Source organism: Dendrobates tinctorius, unplaced genomic scaffold (genome assembly GCF_039654945.1).
Source record: "Dendrobates tinctorius isolate UK_male_01 unplaced genomic scaffold, ASM3965494v1 ptg000011l, whole genome shotgun sequence".
In the NCBI taxonomy this organism is placed as follows: Eukaryota; Metazoa; Chordata; class Amphibia; order Anura; family Dendrobatidae; genus Dendrobates; species Dendrobates tinctorius.
In genome coordinates, this window is record NW_027361679.1 from 34,800,408 (window position 1) to 34,819,285 (window position 18,878).

General features: G+C 47.5%; 2 non-coding genes across 2 annotated transcripts; both read right to left on the reverse strand.

The window, feature by feature from the left end:
• Nucleotides 1–7,306: 7,306 nt before the first annotated feature.
• Nucleotides 7,307–7,379, reverse strand: TRNAK-UUU (transfer RNA lysine (anticodon UUU)). Its single transcript has one exon. It is a non-coding gene; the product is annotated as a tRNA-Lys (tRNA).
• An 11,155-nt stretch (nt 7,380–18,534) lies between these two features.
• On the reverse strand, nt 18,535–18,607 carry TRNAK-UUU (transfer RNA lysine (anticodon UUU)). Its single transcript has one exon. It is a non-coding gene; the product is annotated as a tRNA-Lys (tRNA).
• Between the last annotated feature and the right edge of the window lie 271 nt (nt 18,608–18,878).

Consider the following 18,878-nt stretch of genomic DNA (forward strand, 5'->3'; position numbering starts at 1 on the left):
CCAGGGCAACGAAGGAGTGGCTTCGTAAGAAGCATTTCAAGGTCCTGGAGTGGCCTAGCCAGTCTCCAGATCTCAACCCTATAGAAAACCTTTGGAGGGAGTTTAAAGTCCGTGTTGCCAAGCGAAAAGCCAAAAACATCACTGCTCTAGAGGAGATCTGCATGGAGGAATGGGCCAACATACCAACAACAGTGTGTGGCAACCTTGTGAAGACTTACAGAAAACGTTTGACCTCTGTCATTGCCAACAAAGGATATATCACAAAGTATTGAGATTAAATTTTGTTTCTGACCAAATACTTATTTTCCACCATAATATGCAAATAAAATGAAAAAAAAACAGACAATGTGATTTTCTGGATTTTTTTTTCTCAGTTTGTCTCCCATAGTTGAGGTCTTCCTATGATGTAAATTACAGACGCCTCTCATCTTTTTAAGAGGTGGAACTTGCACTATTGCTGACTGACTAAATACTTTTTTTCCCCACTGTATATATGTTGTATATATGCATGTTGCATACATGTAGTATATACACTCACTGGCCACTTTATTAGGTACACCATGCTAGTAAGGGGTTGGACCCCCTTTTGCCTTCAGACCTGCCTCAATTCTTCGTGGCAGAGATTCAACAAGGTGCTGGAAGCATTCCTCAGAGATTTTGGACCATATTGACATGATGGCATCACACAGTTGGCGCAGATTTGTCGGCTGCACATCCCTGATGCGAATCTCCCGTTCCACCTCATCCCAAAGATGCTCTATTGGATTGAGATCTGGTGACTGAGGAGGCCATTTGAGTACAGTGAACTCATTGTCATGTTCAAGAAACCAATCTGAGATGATTCGAGCTTTATGACATGGCGCATTATCCTGCTGAAAGTAGCCATCAGATGTTGGGTACATTGTGGTCATAAAGGGATGGACATGGTCAGCAACAATACTCAGGTAGGCTGTGGCGTTGCAACGATGCTCAATTGGTACCAAGGGGCCCAAAGAGTGCCAAGAAAAAATTCCCCACACCATGACACCACCACCACCAGCCTGAACCGTTGATACAAGGCAGGATGGATCCATGCTTTCATGTTGTTTACGCCAAATTCTGACCCTACCATCCGAATGTCGCAGCAGAAATCGAGACTCATCAGACCAGGCAACGTTTTTCCAATCTTCTACTGTCCAATTTCGATGAGCTTGTGCAAATTGTAGCCTCAGTTTCCTGTTCTTAGCTGAGAGGAGTGGTACCCAGTGTGGTCTTCTGCTGCTGTAGCCCATCTGCCTCAAAGTTCGACGCACTGTGCGTTCAGAGATGCTCTTCTGCCTACCTTGGTTGTAACGGGTGGCAATTTGAGTCACTGTTGCCTTTCTATCAGCTCGAACCAGTCTGCCCATTCTCCTCTGACCTCTGGCATCAACAAGGCATTTCCGGCCACAGAACTGCCGCTCACTGGTTTTTTTTTCTTTTTCGGACCATTCTCTGTAAACCCTAGAGATGGTTGTGCGTGAAAATCCCAGTAGATCAGCAGTTTCTGAAATTCTCAGACCAGCCCTTCTGGCACCAACAATCATGCCACGTTCAAAGGCACTCAAATCACCTTTCTTCCCCATACTGATGCTCGGTTTGAACTGCAGGAGATTGTCTTGACCATGTCTACATGCCTAAATGCACTGAGTTGCCGCCATGTGATTGGCTGATTAGAAATTAAGTCTTAACACACAGTTGGACAGGTGTACCTAATAAAGTGGCCAGTGAGTGTATGTATCTATGTTGCATGCATGTAGTATATATGTAGTATATATGTAGTATGCATGCTGCATGCATGTGGTATATATGTAGTATGTATGTATGTTGCATGCATGTAGTATGTATGTAGTATGTATATAGCATGTAGTATGTATTTTTTTTGTACATTCAACACATTAGCCGGATGATGGGACTACTACTGTCCCATCTTTGACTAATGTGTCAATCACCGTCATGGTAGCAGTCATCGCCCGATGGGACTTGTAGTCCCATCGGACGATCCTGCACAGACCCCCACAGCCTGCACAGACCCCCGGACAGTCGGTATAGACCACCGGCAGGCCGGCACAGCCCCCCAGCAGGCCGGTACAGACCCCCGGCAGTCCGCTCAGACCCCCCGGACAGTTGGTACAGACCACCGGCAAGCCTGCACAGCCCCCCGGCAGGCCGGTGCAGACCCCCGCAGCCTGCACAGACCCCCGGACAGTCGGTACAGACCACCGGCAGGCCGGCACAGCCTCCCGGCAGGCCGGTACAGACCCTCGGCAGTCCGCACAGACCCCCAGGCAGTCGGCACAGACCCCGGGCAGTCGGCACTGACCCCCGGCAGGCCGGTACAGAGCCCCGGGAAGTCAGCACAGACCCCCGGCAGGACAGTACAGACCCCCGGGCAGTCAGCATTGAACCCCCCGGAAGGCCCCAACTGACGGTACATCATGATGCGCACAGACCGCGCATCACAATGACGTCATTTCGGCAGCCAATCAGAGCCACAGCAGTGGCTCTTTGCATTATGGGAACTTCCGATTCCGATATCAGATACCAGATATTTGCATTATCGGAATGCTCAACACTAGTAGTATGTATGTATGTTGCATGCATGTGGTATATACACTCACTGGCCACTTTATTAGGTACACCTGTCCAACTGTGTGTTAAGACTTAATTTCTAATCAGCCAATCACATGGCGGCAACTCAGTGCATTTAGGCATGTAGACATGGTCAAGACAATCTCCTGCAGTTCAAACCGAGCATCAGTATGGGGAAGAAAGGTGATTTGAGTGCCTTTGAACGTGGCATGATTGTTGGTGCCAGAAGGGCTGGTCTGAGAATTTCAGAAACTGCTGATCTACTGGGATTTTCACGCACAACCATCTCTAGGGTTTACAGAGAATGATCCGAAAAAGAAAAAAAATCCAGTGAGCGGCAGTTCTGTGGCCGGAAATGCCATGTTGATGCCAGAGGTCAGAGGAGAATGGGCAGACTGGTTCGAGCTGATAGAAAGGCAACAGTGACTCAAATTGCCACCCGTTACAACCAAGGTAGGCAGAAGAGCATCTCTGAACGCACAGTGCGTCGAACTTTGAGGCAGATGGGCTACAGCAGCAGAAGACCACACTGGGTACCACTCCTCTCAGCTAAGAACAGGAAACTGAGGCTACAATTTGCACAAGCTCATCGAAATTGGACAGTAGAAGATTGGAAAAACGTTGCCTGGTCTGATGAGTCTCGATTTCTGCTGCGACATTCGGATGGTAGGGTCAGAATTTGGCGTAAACAACATGAAAGCATGGATCCATCCTGCCTTGTATCAACGGTTCAGGCTGGTGGTGGTGGTGTCATGGTGTGGGGAATTTTTTCTTGGCACTCTTTGGGCCCCTTGGTACCAATTGAGCATCGTTGCAACGCCACAGCCTACCTGAGTATTGTTGCTGACCATGTCCATCCCTTTATGACCACAATGTACCCAACATCTGATGGCTACTTTCAGCAGGATAATGCGCCATGTCATAAAGCTCGAATCATCTCAGATTGGTTTCTTGAACATGACAATGAGTTTACTGTACTCAAATGGCCTCCTCAGTCACCAGATCTCAATCCAATAGAGCATCTTTGGGATGTGGTGGAACAGGAGATTCGCATCAGGGATGTGCAGCCGACAAATCTGCGCCAACTGTGTGATGCCATCATGTCAATATGGTCCAAAATCTCTGAGGAATGCTTCCAGCACCTTGTTGAATCTCTGCCACGAAGAATTGAGGCAGTTCTGAAGGCAAAAGGGGGTCCAACCCCTTACTAGCATGGTGTACCTAATAAAGTGGCCAGTGAGTGTATGTAGTATGCATGTAGTATGTATGTAGTATATATGTAGTATGCATGTTGCATGCATGTGGTATATGTAGTATGTATGTATGTTGCATGCATGTAGTATATATGTAGTATGCATGTTGCATGTAGTATATATGTATGTTGCATGCATGTAGTATATATGTGGTATATATGTAGTATGCATGTTGCGTGCATGTGGTATATGTAGTATGTATGTTGCATGCATGCAGTATATATGTAGTATGCATGTTGCATGTAGTATATATGTATGTTGCATGCATGTAGTATATATGTGGTATATATGTATGTTACCTGCATGTAGTATATATGTAGTATGCATGTTGCATGCATGTAGTATATGTAGTATGTATGTTGCATGCATGTAGTATATAGGTAGTATGTATGTTGCATGCATGTAGTATATATGTAGTATGTATGTTGCATGTAGTATATATGTTGTATGTATGTTGCATGCATGTAGTATATATGTAGTATGCATGTTGCATGTAGTATATATGTAGTATGCATGTTGCGTGCATGATTTATATATGTAGTATGTATGTATGTTGCATGTATGTAATATATATGTAGTATGTATGTAGCATGTATGTAGTATGTATGAGGTATGTATGTAGCATGTAGTATGTATGTAGTATGCATTTTTTTTTTGCACATTCAACACATTAGCCGGATGATGGGACTGCAACTGTCCCATCATTGGCTAATGTGTCAATCACCGTCATGGTAGCAGGCATCGCCCGATGGGACTTGTAGTCCCATCGGACGATCCTGCACAGACCCCCACAGCCTGCTCAGACCCCCGGACAGTTGGTATAGACCACCGGCAGGCCGGCACAGCCCCCCCAACAGGCCGGTACAGACCCCCGCAGCCTCCACAGACTCCCGGACAGTCGGCACAGCCCCCCGGCAGGCCGGCACAGCCCACCGGCAGGCCGGTACAGACCCCCGGCAGTCCGCTCAGACCCCCGGACAGTCGGTACAGACCACCGGCAGGTGGGCACAGCCCCCCGGCAGGCCGGTACAGACCCCCGCAGCCTGCACAGACCCCCGGACAGTCGGTACAGACCACCGGCAGGCCGACACAGCCTCCCGGCAGGCCGGTACAAACCCTCGGCAGTCAGCACAGACCTCCAGGCAGTCGGCACAGACCCCCGGGCAGTCGGCACAGACCCCCGGCAGGCCGGTACAGAGCCCCGGGCAGTCAGCACAGACCCCCGGCAGGCCGGTACAGACCCCTGGGCAGTCAGCATAGAACCGCCGGAAGGCCCGAACTGACGGCACATCATGATGCGCACAGACCGCGCATCACGATGACGTCATTTTGGCAGCCAATCAGAGCCACAGCAGTGGCTCTTTGCATTATGAGAACTTCCGATTCCGATATCCGACATTGAAAAAATATCGGTACTTGGTATCGGAATTCCGATACAGCGAATATCGGCCGATACCCAATATTTGCATTATCGGAATGCTCAACACTAGTAGTATGTATGTATGTTGCATGCATGTGGTATATATGTAGTATATATGTAGTATGCATGTTGCATGTAGTATATATGTAGTATATATGTATGTTGCATGCATGTAGCATATATGTGGTATATATGTAGTATGCATGTTGCATGCATGTGGTATATGTAGTATGTATGTATGTTGCATGCATGTAGTATATATGTAGTATGCATGTTGCATGTAGTATATATGTATGTTGCATGCATGTAGTATATATGTGGTATATATGTAGTATGCATGTTGCATGCATGTAGTATATATGTAGTATATATGTATGTTACATGCATGTAGTATATATGTAGTATGTATGTTGCATGTAGTATATATGTGTTGTATGTATGTATGTTGCATGCATGTAGTATATATGTAGTATGCATGTTGCATGTAGTATATATGTAGTATGCATGTTGCATGCATGTGGTATATATGTAGTATGTATGTATGTTGCATGCATGTAGTATATATGTAGTATGTATGTAGTATGTATGTAGCACGTAGTATGTATGTAGTATGCATTTTTTTTTTGTACATTCAACACATTAGCCGGATGATGGGACTACAACTGTCCCATCATTGGCTAATGTGTCAATCTCCGTCATGGTAGCAGGCATCGCCCGATGGGACTTGTAGTCCCATCGGACGATCCTGCACAGACCCCCCGCAGCCTGCTCAGACCCCCGGACAGTCGGTATAGACCACCGGCAGGCCGGCACAGCCCCCCAGCAGGCCGGTACAGACCCCCGGCAGTCCGCTCAGACCCCCGGACAGTCGGTACAGTCCACCGGCAGGCCGACTCAGCCCCCCCGGCAGGCCGGTACAGACCCCGGCAGTCCGCTCAGACCCCCGGACAGTTGGTACAGACCACCGGCAGGCCGGCAGAGCCCCCCGGCAGGCCGGTACAGACCCCCGGCAGTCCACACAGACCCCCGGGTAGTCGGCACAGAACCCCGGCAGGCCTGTACAGAGCCCCGGGCAGTCGGCATAGACCCCCGGCAGGCCGGTACAGACCCCCGGGCAGTCGGCATAGACCCCGCCGGAAGGCCTGAACTGACGGCACATCATGATGCGCACAGACAGCGCATCATGATGACGTCATTTCGGCAGCCAATCAGAGCCACAGCAGTATATATGTAGTATGCATGTTGCATGTAGTATATATGTAGTATGCATGTTGCATGCATGTGGTATATATGTAATATGTATGTATGTTGCATGCATGTAGTATATATGTAGTATGTATGTAGCATGTATGTAGTATGTATGTAGCATGTATGTAGCATGTATTTTTTTTTTTCGTACATTCAACACATTTGCCGGATGATGGGACTACTACTGTCCCATCATTGGCTAATGTGTTAATCACCGTCATGGTAGCAGGCATCGCCCGATGGGACTTGTAGTCCCATCGGACGATCCTGCACAGACCCCCGCAGCCTGCACAAACCCCCCGGACAGTCGGTACAGACCACCGGCAGGCCGGCACAGCCCCCCGGCAGGCCGGTACAGACCCCTGCAGCCTGCACAGACCCCCGGACAGTCGGTACAGACCACCGGCAGGCCGGCACAGCCCCCCAGCAGGCCGGCACAGACCCCCGGCAGTCCGCACAGACCCCCGGGCAGTCGGCACAGACCCCCGGAAGGTCCGTACAACCCCCCGAGAGGCTGTACAAGGACAGAAAAGGGTTTTTCTTATTCCGATACCGGAAGTCTCATAGACTTGAATGGGACTTCCGGTATCAGAATCGGCGATACCTGATACTTTTTTGTATCGGGCCGATACCATCCGATCCAATATTTTAGGGTATCGGATGGTATCGCTCAACACTAATCATAGCAAGTGAATGAACTAAGCATGCAACTTACTTTCAAGCAAAGCTGAAATTTAAACAAAGCAAAGGGACAGTTTGCAATTTAAAAGCCTAATGCCTGAACAGGGACTTGAACCCTGGACCCTCAGATTAAAAGTCTGAAGCTCTACCGACTGAGCTACCCAGGCTCTTTTCTGCTTAATATTTCTACAGTTTTTTAAAGATTTTCTTCCGATGCATATAAATATACCCTAAGATATGTTGCTTTATTCATGTCACGGTGGAAATTAAAAATCAAAGTCAACCCATAGTCTCACAATGAGGTGTCAGGTTACATTTCCTATTTTATTCTATGCATAGCAAAGTGGAAAAGAGCAGTGTTGAGTAGAGTTGAGCAAAACGGTTCGAAAAATTTCAAAAGTCGCCGACTTTTGGCAAAGTCAGGTTTCATGAAACGAAACCCGACCCTAGGATCAGGTCGGCCACGAGGTCGACGAATTAAGCGCCAAAGTCGCGTTTCAAAGTTTGTTTTGCGCTGTTTTTCAGCCGATCAGGATCCACGGACACTGTAGGCAACGTGATGACATAGGCAGGGGTCACCACCATCATTCAGAAGGGCATGCAAGTGATTGACTTGCTTTAGTGGGCGTCACAGGGGGTATAAAAGGGCGTGCATGCCGACCGCCATGTTACTCATGCTGATCTCAGAATAGGGAGAGCTGCTGCTGCTGCTGATGATTTTGTAGGGAGAGCGTTAGGCAGGGAAGAAGACACCAAAAACTGCTTCTGCTGCTAGCGATTTTGCCTGTACAACACACCAGTCACTTTGTGTGCAGTGCAAGTGGAGGCTATATTTTGCTGGATCAGCGGTGTTGGTTGTTAGGCTGCCTTCTAAGGCTTCCTGACGGCTGCATTGCTGTTTACCCACTGCTCTGCAAACTGCTTTTTTAAAAGCAATCTCAATTTTTTTTTTGTCCTGGTGAGGTACTGAGCGTGCATTTTTTCACACCATACAGCGGTGCACACTCCTCTCACAGTACCGTGTAACGGCTGTTATCACGGCCACAGTGAAGCTATCTGTGTGTCGCTCTGTAAGGATAAGTCGAGGACATGTTCCGTTCTTACAGTTCTGCACCTTCTAGTTTTGTCTAGTTTTCAAACAGTTAAATATATTTGCTGTTTGATCACATTCAAAACTATAGAGAGACAGCGTGTGTCAGTCCGTATACTTAAAAAACACAGAGCTTGACAATTTTACGTACACCGGACAGCCGTGTACGTGCACGCTCCTCTCTCAGTACCGTGTAATGGCTGTTATCACGGCCACAGTGAAGCTATCTGTGTGTCGCTCTGTAAGGATAAGTCGAGGACTTGTTCCGTTCTTACAGACGTACACTCTAGGGAGATTCCTATTCTGCCCAATTCTATATACACCTTGTAGTTTGTCATACACTAGCCAATTTCTGCCTGTGACATAGCGCTGTGATATTCACTGGGCCTCACACAATCCAAAAGTGTCCAGTGTCCACAAGTATGTGCTGAAATTCATAATCTCCGTTATCCTCTAGTCACATTTTTCACACCTGCGACATCCAGCCTGTGACATAGCGTTGTCATATTCAGTGGGCCTCACACAATCCAAAAGTGTCCAGTGTCCACAAGTGTGTGCAGAAATTCAAAATCTCCGCTCTCCTCTAGTGACATTTTTCACACCTGCGACATCGAGCCTGTGACATAGCGCTGTGATATTCAGTGGGCCTCACACAATCCAAAAGTGTCCAGTGTCCACAAGTGTGTGCAGAAATTCAAAATCTCCATTATCCTCTAGTGACATTTTTCACACCTGCGACATCGAGCCTGTGACATAGCGTTGTGATATTCAGTGGGCCTCACACAATCCAAAAGTGTCCAGTGTCCACAAGTGTGTGCAGAAATTCAAAATCTCCGTTATCCTCTAGTGACATTTTTCACACCTGCGACATCGAGCCTGTGACATAGCGCTGTGATATTCAGTGGGCCTCACACAATCCAAAAGTGTCCAGTGTCCACAAGTGTGTGCAGAAATTCAAAATCTCCGTTATCCTCTAGTGACATTTTTCACACCTGCGACATCGAGCCTGTGACATAGCGCTGTGATATTCAGTGGGCCTCACACAATCCAAAAGTGTCCAGTGTCCACAAGTGTGTGCAGAAATTCAAAATCTCCCCTGTCCTATAGACACCTTGTACCTTGTTTTACATTACTATATAGTTTGTTGGATTTTGTCTACATTTCTACCAAAAATGAGGAAGGCTGGTGGAAGAGGCCGTGGAATTGGGCAGGGGTTGGCAGCTGGTAATGATGGTGTTGATGGTGGATCTGATGGTAGTGGCAAAAGCAAAATAGGACCGAATGCAGGAGGTGTTGAGCCTGCGTCATCGTCTGGCTCCACAAGGCCTCGAAGGCTTAGTTTTCTAGGAGTTGGCAAACTGCTTTTAAAGCCAGAGCTTCAGGAAAAAGTTTTGTCTTACATTGCTGACTCAGCCTCCAGCTCTATCGCCTCCTCTTCTGAAGTTGTAAAAAATAAAAGCACTGAGTCGTCATTGGAGGCTCATGTTCATGAACCACACCTTTCCTTGTGTCCTTCACCCCAACCAAGATTGAAGGATTACGCAGGCCATACTAATGATTACTCCATGGAGCTGTTTTCACATACCATGCCTGGATTATCAAGTGAAATGGTTAATTACCCAGGCCAAGATGAATCTGACATGGAGTGCACTGATGCACAGCCACTGATAGATGATTCTGCTGGTACATTCACTCAGAGCACTACATTGTCCTCGCAGTGTACAGAGCCAGATTCTGACCCTGATGAGACTCAGGTGCCCCTTCCCACACACTACACCACCATACACGGTGACACAGAGGAAGGGGAACATGACATTGAAGAGGAGGTGATGGATGACCCAGTTGTTGACCCAGATTGGCATCCATTGGGGGAAGAGGGTGCTGCTTCCAATAGCTCAGATGAGGAGGAGGAGCATCCACAGCAGACATCGACATAGCAACAGCTGTTATCTGGCAGGCCCGGAGCACTCCAAAGACAGGTTCCAAAAATCAAAAGAGTTGCTGGACAGCTTGTCCAGAGGGTCAAAATATCACAGCGTGCTAGGCCGCAAAATGTCTGCCAAAGTAGGAAGAGTGCAGTGTGGCACTTTTTTGAACAAAATCCTCATGATCAGGCCAAGGTTATCTGTAAGAAGTGCGCAAAGACCTTTAGCCGAAAAATCTGAAAAATTTGAATACCAGTTGCATGCTTAGACATTTAACCAGCATGCACTTGCAGGCGTGGACACAACACCAAACCTCAAGTACCACATGTGCAACTGATCACAAAGAAGGTAGTCAGCAACGCTACATTGTTTCCCCCACTGTAAGCCCACCGGTTAGCACAGCAGCAAATGTTGAGGTGTCGTTGCAAGGCCACAGCAGTCAGGGAATCCCACTGTTATATCAACCAAAGACTGAATTTAGGCCATCAGAAAGAACACCAACTCCATCACCATCATCAACCCTCTCTCAGTCCGCCCTGTCCACCGCTACTTCCACTATATGCAGCTCTCAAGTCCAGCTCACCCTCCCAGACACTATGAGTAGGTCAACTCAGTCTCTCATCCGCGTACACTGGGTTTGAACGCCCACATTGCCAAACTAATCTCGTTAGAGATGATGCCCTATCGGTTGGTGGAAAGCGCCGCTTTCCGCGAACTCATGGCCTATGCAGTACCACGCTATGACCTACCCAGTCGCCACTTCTCTCGCAAAGCCATCCCAGCCCTCCACCATCATGTGAAAGACAGCATTGACCATGCACTCAAGCAGTCAGTGAGTGGAAAGGTGCACCTCACAACTGATGCATGGTCCAGTCGGCATGGCCAGGGCCGTTACGTGTCCATCACTGCGCACTGGGTTAATGTGGTGGATGCAGCGTCCACAGGGGACAGCGGTGGTGGGACAGTGCTGCCTAGCCCACGGTATAGGAAACAGTTGGCTGTAGGCGTTCGACCCTCTCCTCCTCCAGAAGCGAAAGCTCATCCACAGAGCGCAGTCGTACAAGCACTCCATCTGCAGCTGCCACTGTTGCACACGAGGTGTCCCCCTATCGAGCAGCTAGTGGAAAGCGTCAGCAGGCTGTGTTGCAGATGATGTGTTTGGGCGACAGACACACCGCCTAGGTGCTGGCCGAGTACTTTCAGCGACAAACTGAGTCATGGCTGGGCAGTGTACATCTTGAGGCAGGCAAGGTAGTTAGTGATAACGGCCGTAATTTTGTGGCAGCCATAGCCCTTTCAAAACTCAGCCACATACCTTGCTTGGCTCACACCTTGAACCTGGTGGTGCAGTGCTTCCTCAATAATTATCCGGAGTTAACAGCCCTGCTTCAGAAGGTGCGAAGACTGTGCGGACACATGCGCCGGTCGCCTGTACACTCCATTCGTATGCAGAAGCTGCAGCGATTGCTCCACCATCCCAACCACCGCCTCATTATCGACATTGCAACAAGGTGGAACTCCACCCTGCACATGGTTGAGCGGCTGTGCGAGCAGAGGCAGGCCATAATGCATTTGTGGGAGGATACACGGCCAGGCACTTTGAGAGCAGACATGGAGTTGACAGGTGTGCAGTGGTCGAAGCTGAAAGACCTCTGTAAAGTCCTTCAGTGTTTCGAGGAATGCACACGGCTGGTAAGCGCAGACGACGCCATCCTAAGCTTGAGCATCCCACTTATGTGTCTGCTCATGCAAACTTTGACGCACCTTAAGGAGCAGGCGTCTGCAGCCAATGTTGACGAGGAGGAAGAGGTGGAGGGAATCCTTGATGACATTCAGCCATTGTCTGCTCAGGGACCTCTCCTGGATGAGGTGGAGAAAAAAAGGAGGAGGAGGATGATGATGGGGATGATTACTTAGGGGAGGAGGATGCATCTCGTGGGGCAAGTGAAAATGTTGGCGTGGCAAGGTCTGGTACAGGGTTTGTGCGTGACTGGAGGGATGTGGATTTGCCAGAAAGTGCTCCTCCACCCAGCACTCGCAGTGCATCATTGACACCGGGAACATTGGCCCACATGTCAGATTATGCCTTGCAGATCCTAAAAAGGGACCCACGCATTGCCAAAATGATGAACGATGACGACTACTGGTTGGCCAGCATCCTGGATCCACGCTATAAAGGCAAATTACAAAACATCATGCCACAGGAGAACCTTGACCTAATATTGGCTACTAAACAAGCAACTCGGGTTAACCGGTTGGTTGAGGCATTCCCAGCACACAGCAGCAGTGATGGTTCTCACACGAGCCGTACGGGCCAGGGGCAGCTTGGCAGAGGTGTTTGTGGTGCACACAGCAGAAGTGGCGTTGGAGACAGGGGTTTCATGATAATGTTGTGGACTGATTTTTCACGGACCGCTCACACAACTGGTAATACTGCATCGATGGAAAGTGACAGGAGACAGCAGTTGTCAACTATGGTTAACAACTACTTTTCCTCCCATATCGATGTTCTCCCGCACAGGTCATTCCCCTTTGACTATTGGGCCGCTAAACTGGACACCTGGCCTGAATTGGCACAATATGGCTTACAGGAGCTCGCTTGCCCAGCTGCAAGTGTGCTATCGGAAAGAGCCTTCAGTGCAGCTGGATCAATCCTGACAGAAAAAAGGACCCGTCTGTCAACCCAAAATGTGGATGATGTAACCTTCATTAAAATGAACCATGCATGGGTTTCCAAGGATTTTGTCCCACCTTCCCTTGATGACACATAGGTTGCCAGAAAAATGGCTTGCTTTGGTCCTCCTCCTATTCCGCGAACTTGACCTATTTCGCCTTTTGAAGCAGCTGAATGACCCACATCTACATATGCCACTTTGTAAACCTCCCTAAGTGGGCGCCCCCCCCATGGCCGGGGTCACCACCTAGCGCACAAAACCGTGCGAGTGCCGTTGCCCTGGACAGGTGGGTAGGCCGACTCTTGGGCGCGGGCACTGGCATAGGGTCCCTCATAGTGCAATCAAGTGTCTCTGACAGTGGTGGTGCACACCCGCCGTCAGACACACCGCCGTACTATGAGGGGCCCAGTGCCAGTACCGACGCCCACGAGTGTGCCCCCCTTGCTTGGGCAGGGCCCCAGCATTTGCAATGTTTACCTCTCCCTGCTCCTCCGCTGTGTAGTCTGGGCTGTCAAATCCTTCACTGGGACTGCCACTACAAATTGATTGAACTGAAAGATGATGGTTAAGATGTAGCTATGCCCTGTCCTGCTGGCCAGGCTCTATCTCCAGCTGATCAGTGGCTTCCATTTCTTATGGACGTCGACTCACAATTACATGCAGTGGTGGTTTATCATCAGCTTTCACAGTTTTCCTACTCACAAACGTGTGACATTCCGGCGCACATTTCAAAATGTGCCCTCTCATGCCAATCAAATAGAATCGCCTACGGCCTGTGGCTTCTGTCTTTTGCACTCCAAAGTTACGTGACAGATCATGATAGCCAGTGAGCACCATGTTTACATCGCTCCCTGTGATAAAAATTGGATTGAGATGAGTAACAGTGATGGAATCCACGGAAGTGCGATACAGCAAGACTTTATTCACAAAAAAATGTTTTCACTGTCTCAACACACAAATTAATTGAGGGTCAGCATCGCCTAAGAGAATTGTGATGGAAGTTTTTCCCGTGAATAATAATGCCTAGATTTCTGCAATCAATAGCCTTTATGTCACTAATTGTATGCATCTCATTTCCTATTGCGGAGAGGCTGGACTGAATTACTGAGACAGAAATATATATGAAGATTTAAAAATAACACCAAAAGTATATAGTTGTGTACGCCTCAAATGCATTTCGTTTTTTCCACTTTTTAGATTGCTGTGTAATCCATACTGAGAACACGGAGATTTTACATGTTTAAACTATGCTATATATACCTGCTATCCAGTGATAAAGTACCCTTTCTCAACTTTGTACAATCTGGTCAAATCCATACTGGGCCTGAGAACATCTGAGTCTGCCTCCTGATCTATAGACATATATTTTTAATGTGTAAACTAGGCTACATATATACGTGTTATCCGGTGAAACTGTACCCTTTATCAACTTTCTACAATGTTGTTGAATCCATACTGGGCCTGAGAACGGCAGCCGAGCTGTTAAGCAATCTACAGCACCTGTGGTTTACGAAAAGCAAAAAACACAAATATCCTGAACTAAAAGTAAAAAATATATACTGCAAATGATGCATAAAGGTAATAATAATAATAAGGGTATTTAGTAAACATCATTTTGATCAAAATAATGTACAAGCCATCCCGCCACGTCACGGCAACCCTTGTGGGACAGTCCCTACTCTAGTATTTAAAATCTTTTCACTTGCCAAGTGGCGTGAATGTGAATAAGGGTCGAGCGGCTGAACCACTAGTAACAGCTTAGGCCAGACTGGATGGCTTTCCCAGCTCAGAAAAAGGGCGGTCACACCCATATATGCACTGAATGCACAATGAAATGAATAAAAAACAAATCTGAACTGAGAAAAGTAAGTAAATGTGTATGCACAATCTAAGTGCATATTAACACACGACCATTAACCAGAGAAAACGAAAAGCAAAAAACACAAATATCCTGAACTAAAAGTAAAAAATATACTGCAAATAATGCATAAAGGTAATAATAATAATAATAATAATAATAATAAGGGTATTTAGCAAACATAATTTTGATCAAAATAATGTACAAGCCATCCCGCCACGTCACGGCAACCCTTGTGGGACAGTCCCTACTCGAGTATTTAAAACCTTTTCACTTGCCAAGTGGCATGAATGTGAATAAGGGTCGAGCAGCTGAACCACTAGTAACAGCTTAGGCCAGACTGGATGGCTTTCCCAGCTCAGAAAAAGGGCGGTCACACCCATATATGCACTGAATGCACAATGAAATGAATAAAAAACAAATCTGAACTGAGAAAAGTAAGTTAATGTGTATGCACAATGTAAGTGCATATTAACACATGGACATTAACCAGAGAAAACGAAAAGCAAAAAACACAAATATCCTGAACTAAAAGTAAAAAATATACCGCAAATAATGCATAAAGGTAATAATAAGGGTTTTTTGTTTTTTATTTTTTTTGTTTTTTAGCACCTGTGGTTTGGACACGTAATTTTTTCAGGAATGACGGTTAGGCCTAACTCCGGAATTGCGGTTGACCTGAACTTACTGGGAAATCATCGTTCGCGGGGAATAATCTGAATCCCAGATCCCCATCACTAACGGAGTTCAGCAGGTTATCTGCACCTGTAAGCGACAAAAGCTGGTCCTTTCAGTGCAGCGTGCATGCAGCCCCAGACATGTACTGGAATGCTAGACCTGTTACTGCTCGATCTCACGTGCCACAGCCTCGCGTATCCCTCTAGTAAGCTTGACGCGTACCGCGGGGCCATGCCGGAGTCTTGGTCTTTAATGGAATAAAGCTGAGAAATCGCTAGCACAACTACAAATGGACATACCACACCACACACAGAATCGACAAAGCTTGCAATCTGTCCATCTTTTCTGTAGCTTGTATGGTAGTGGTTTCCTGGGTGCAGTCCAATTAAGCCACAGGCTCCACTCCTGGTGGTGCCCTTTTGGACATTCCTTTAAGGTTCAGCTTTGCAATCATATTGCCCCCGGAAACCAAAAACTTTGCCTTCAGGGACGCTGTTTGGAGGTTCGTGGGAATAACTCCGCCCGATCAGCAGTCGGCATATGGGTCGCCCTCCCAGGGCTATGGGGTACTCGGTACCGGGCCAGTGTCAGTGGGATGTGTCACAGCAGCGGTGACCCGGACAGTGGCCCTGGGCGCCCATGTAAATGGCGTGGTATAATGGTAAAGAGTTTATATAGATAGTTTGACGCCACCTGTGGTGTTCGGCAACATAGATGTTAGGCCGACACTGCATGCAGATCCTCTGGGACTGATGGTGTTGTGCAGCAAAGATGGTGAAGCTCCCCACAGGTGGAGCTGGAGTCCCAGGGAAGTGTAGATGTAGTGATGGGGGAAAGGCACAGCCGGTGTAGGTGCTGGTACCCAGATGTAGCGGTGCTGGAATAACTGTAGGACACCAGAGCGTGCAGTTCCAAAGCTTTACTCACAGTCTGCAGGTTACACAGATGCCTGCCTCTGTGCTGTGTCCTCTGGGTCAGGACCTCTGCCAACCTTCGGGACCAGAATGGAAAGCTCCCTTCCAACACTCCGCCAACATGTACCTTCCTGAACGTCTCCTTTCTAGCGCTTGTGGGGGAAGCACTCACAGGACCGTGGTTCACTGAAACACCTCCTGTCTAACAGATGTTCCTCAGACTTTACTTGTATGGCAGACAGCTATAGCCTTTTCCTTCTGTCTCGCACACGTCGATGCTGGGGCCTCCGAGCCTTAGTTGAGTACAGAGCATTTATAGCTGCTACTTCCCCCGGTTTCTGCTGCAGGAACGTCAGTGTCCCTACAAACTCGGAGACCGGAATCCGGACCATGCGCTCCAGCTAGGAGTGAGCCTTAATTGTGCTCATCCTCCAGCTCCCCTTCTCACGTCCACACACTTCCCCTTCCCTGCACAGAGTGCCCTAACTTACCTCCTCCCGACCACAGAGCGCAGCTCCTCAGCAGTCAGGTTCAGAGGTCTCCCTGCTGGCCTGGAGTGGGAAATGTGTTGTGTGTTGGTTTCACTGCTAGAGAGATCCTTCGTTGCTCCCAAGCTTGACAACACACTCCCTAGGAGGAAGGCAATGCCACAGTGGCGACCGTACTCTTGGGGACGCCACAAGTGCACTGAGGCCCAGCCACTTCTGGATGATGCTGCTGGTACATTGACCCAGACCACTACATTCCCCTCGCACTCTACACAGCCAGAATCTGACCCAGAGGAAACTCAGGTTCCCCTTCCCGCATACTATACCACCTTACACGGTGACAAAGAGGAAGGTGCAGATGAAAGTGCAGGTTCCTTGAGCAGGTGGGGGGCATACTCATGGGCGATGGCACTGGCACAGGGCACCGCATAGTACGCAAAAGTGTCTCTGCCGGTGGGAGGGCCTAAACAGCCAAGTGCAGTGAGATGGAAGATGGGGACGACAAGGAGTTCAGAGTAGTACAGGGATTCCCTAGCAAAGGAGACTTATGTAATTGTTTTCAATGTTGGGACAGCAATTTTTGGGGAGCACTATACTCTGGTGAATGATATATGGGGCCCACCATACACTGGAGCATTCCAAAGGTGGACATCAGACACTGGAGCAGCATTTACAGGGCCCATTATACACTAGAGCAGTAGAAATGGGGCCCATATATATGGAGCATTTTTTGGGCCCATAAGACAGTGGAGCTTCATCCATTGGGACCAACATATACTGTAGCATTATGTGGAGCTCATCATATACGGTTTGAAACATTATATGGGAATAATGATTCCGTATGGAGAAATATATGGGCCTCATTACTCTGTATAGCGCACTAAGCGCTGGCCATATTACTGTATGGAGTTATATACTGTCCGTTTTTGGAGGTATTGGAGAATTTAAAATGGATATCAGTCATGAGATGTAAGAAGTGAAGTATTTTTCATTGTACTATACTGCTATTTCTCTGCCGTATCGGAGCATCATGAGTTGTGGTATGTGTTAAAGGGGCGCTCTTTGGCCCTGGGCCCACAAAAACCTGGAGCCAGCCCTACCCCCCACAACTGTAGCCAAATAACCCCCATTTTTCAGTGCGTAACTAGTATTATGAAGTTAATTAAGGTTGACAAGCTTCAGTAACAAGAATTTATGCTTTTGGCATTCAAATGGGCACTGTTGGTGTGTTTCCTGTCCTCCTCTCACTGCCGACTTTAATTCTCCATTGACTTACATTGGGTTTCGCGTTTCGGGACGACCCCGACTTTTCCCTATACTTGGCCGATTTTGCTCGACCCGACTTTTGGAAAAGTCGGGTTTCATGAAACGAAACTCGACCCTAAAACCAAAAGTCGCTCAACACTACCTAATATATGTTGCTTTATTCATGTCATGGTGGAAATTAAAAATCAAAGTCAACCCATTGTCTGCTATCACAATGAGGTGTCGGGTTACAACTCCTATTTTATTCTATGCATAGGAAAGTGGAAAAGAGCAGTGTTTGGACAAATTTGAATATATGTTTGCTTTCTTAACTAGAAAAAATCAGCATTTTTATCATAACAAGTGAATGAACTAAGCACGCAACTTACTTTCAAGCACAGCTGAAATTTAAGCAAAGCAAAGGGACAGTTTGCAATTTAAAAGCCTAACGCCTGAACAGGAACTTGAACCCTTGACCCTCAGATTAAAAGTCTGATGCTCTACCGACTGAGCTACCCAGGTACTTTTCTGCTTAATATTTGTACATTTTTTAAAGATTTTCTTCCAATGCATATAAATATACCCTAAGATATGTTGCTTTATTCATGTCATGGTGGAAATTAAAAATCAAAGTCAAACCATAGTCTGCCATCACAATGAGGTGTCAGGTTACATCTCCTATTTTATTCTATGCATATCAAAGTGGAAAAGAGCAGAGTTGAGCAATCAGCCCAGTGAGAAGCTATAAAACTTGGGCAGATACGTGAAGCTGGAGCAGCATCAGACTGATAAT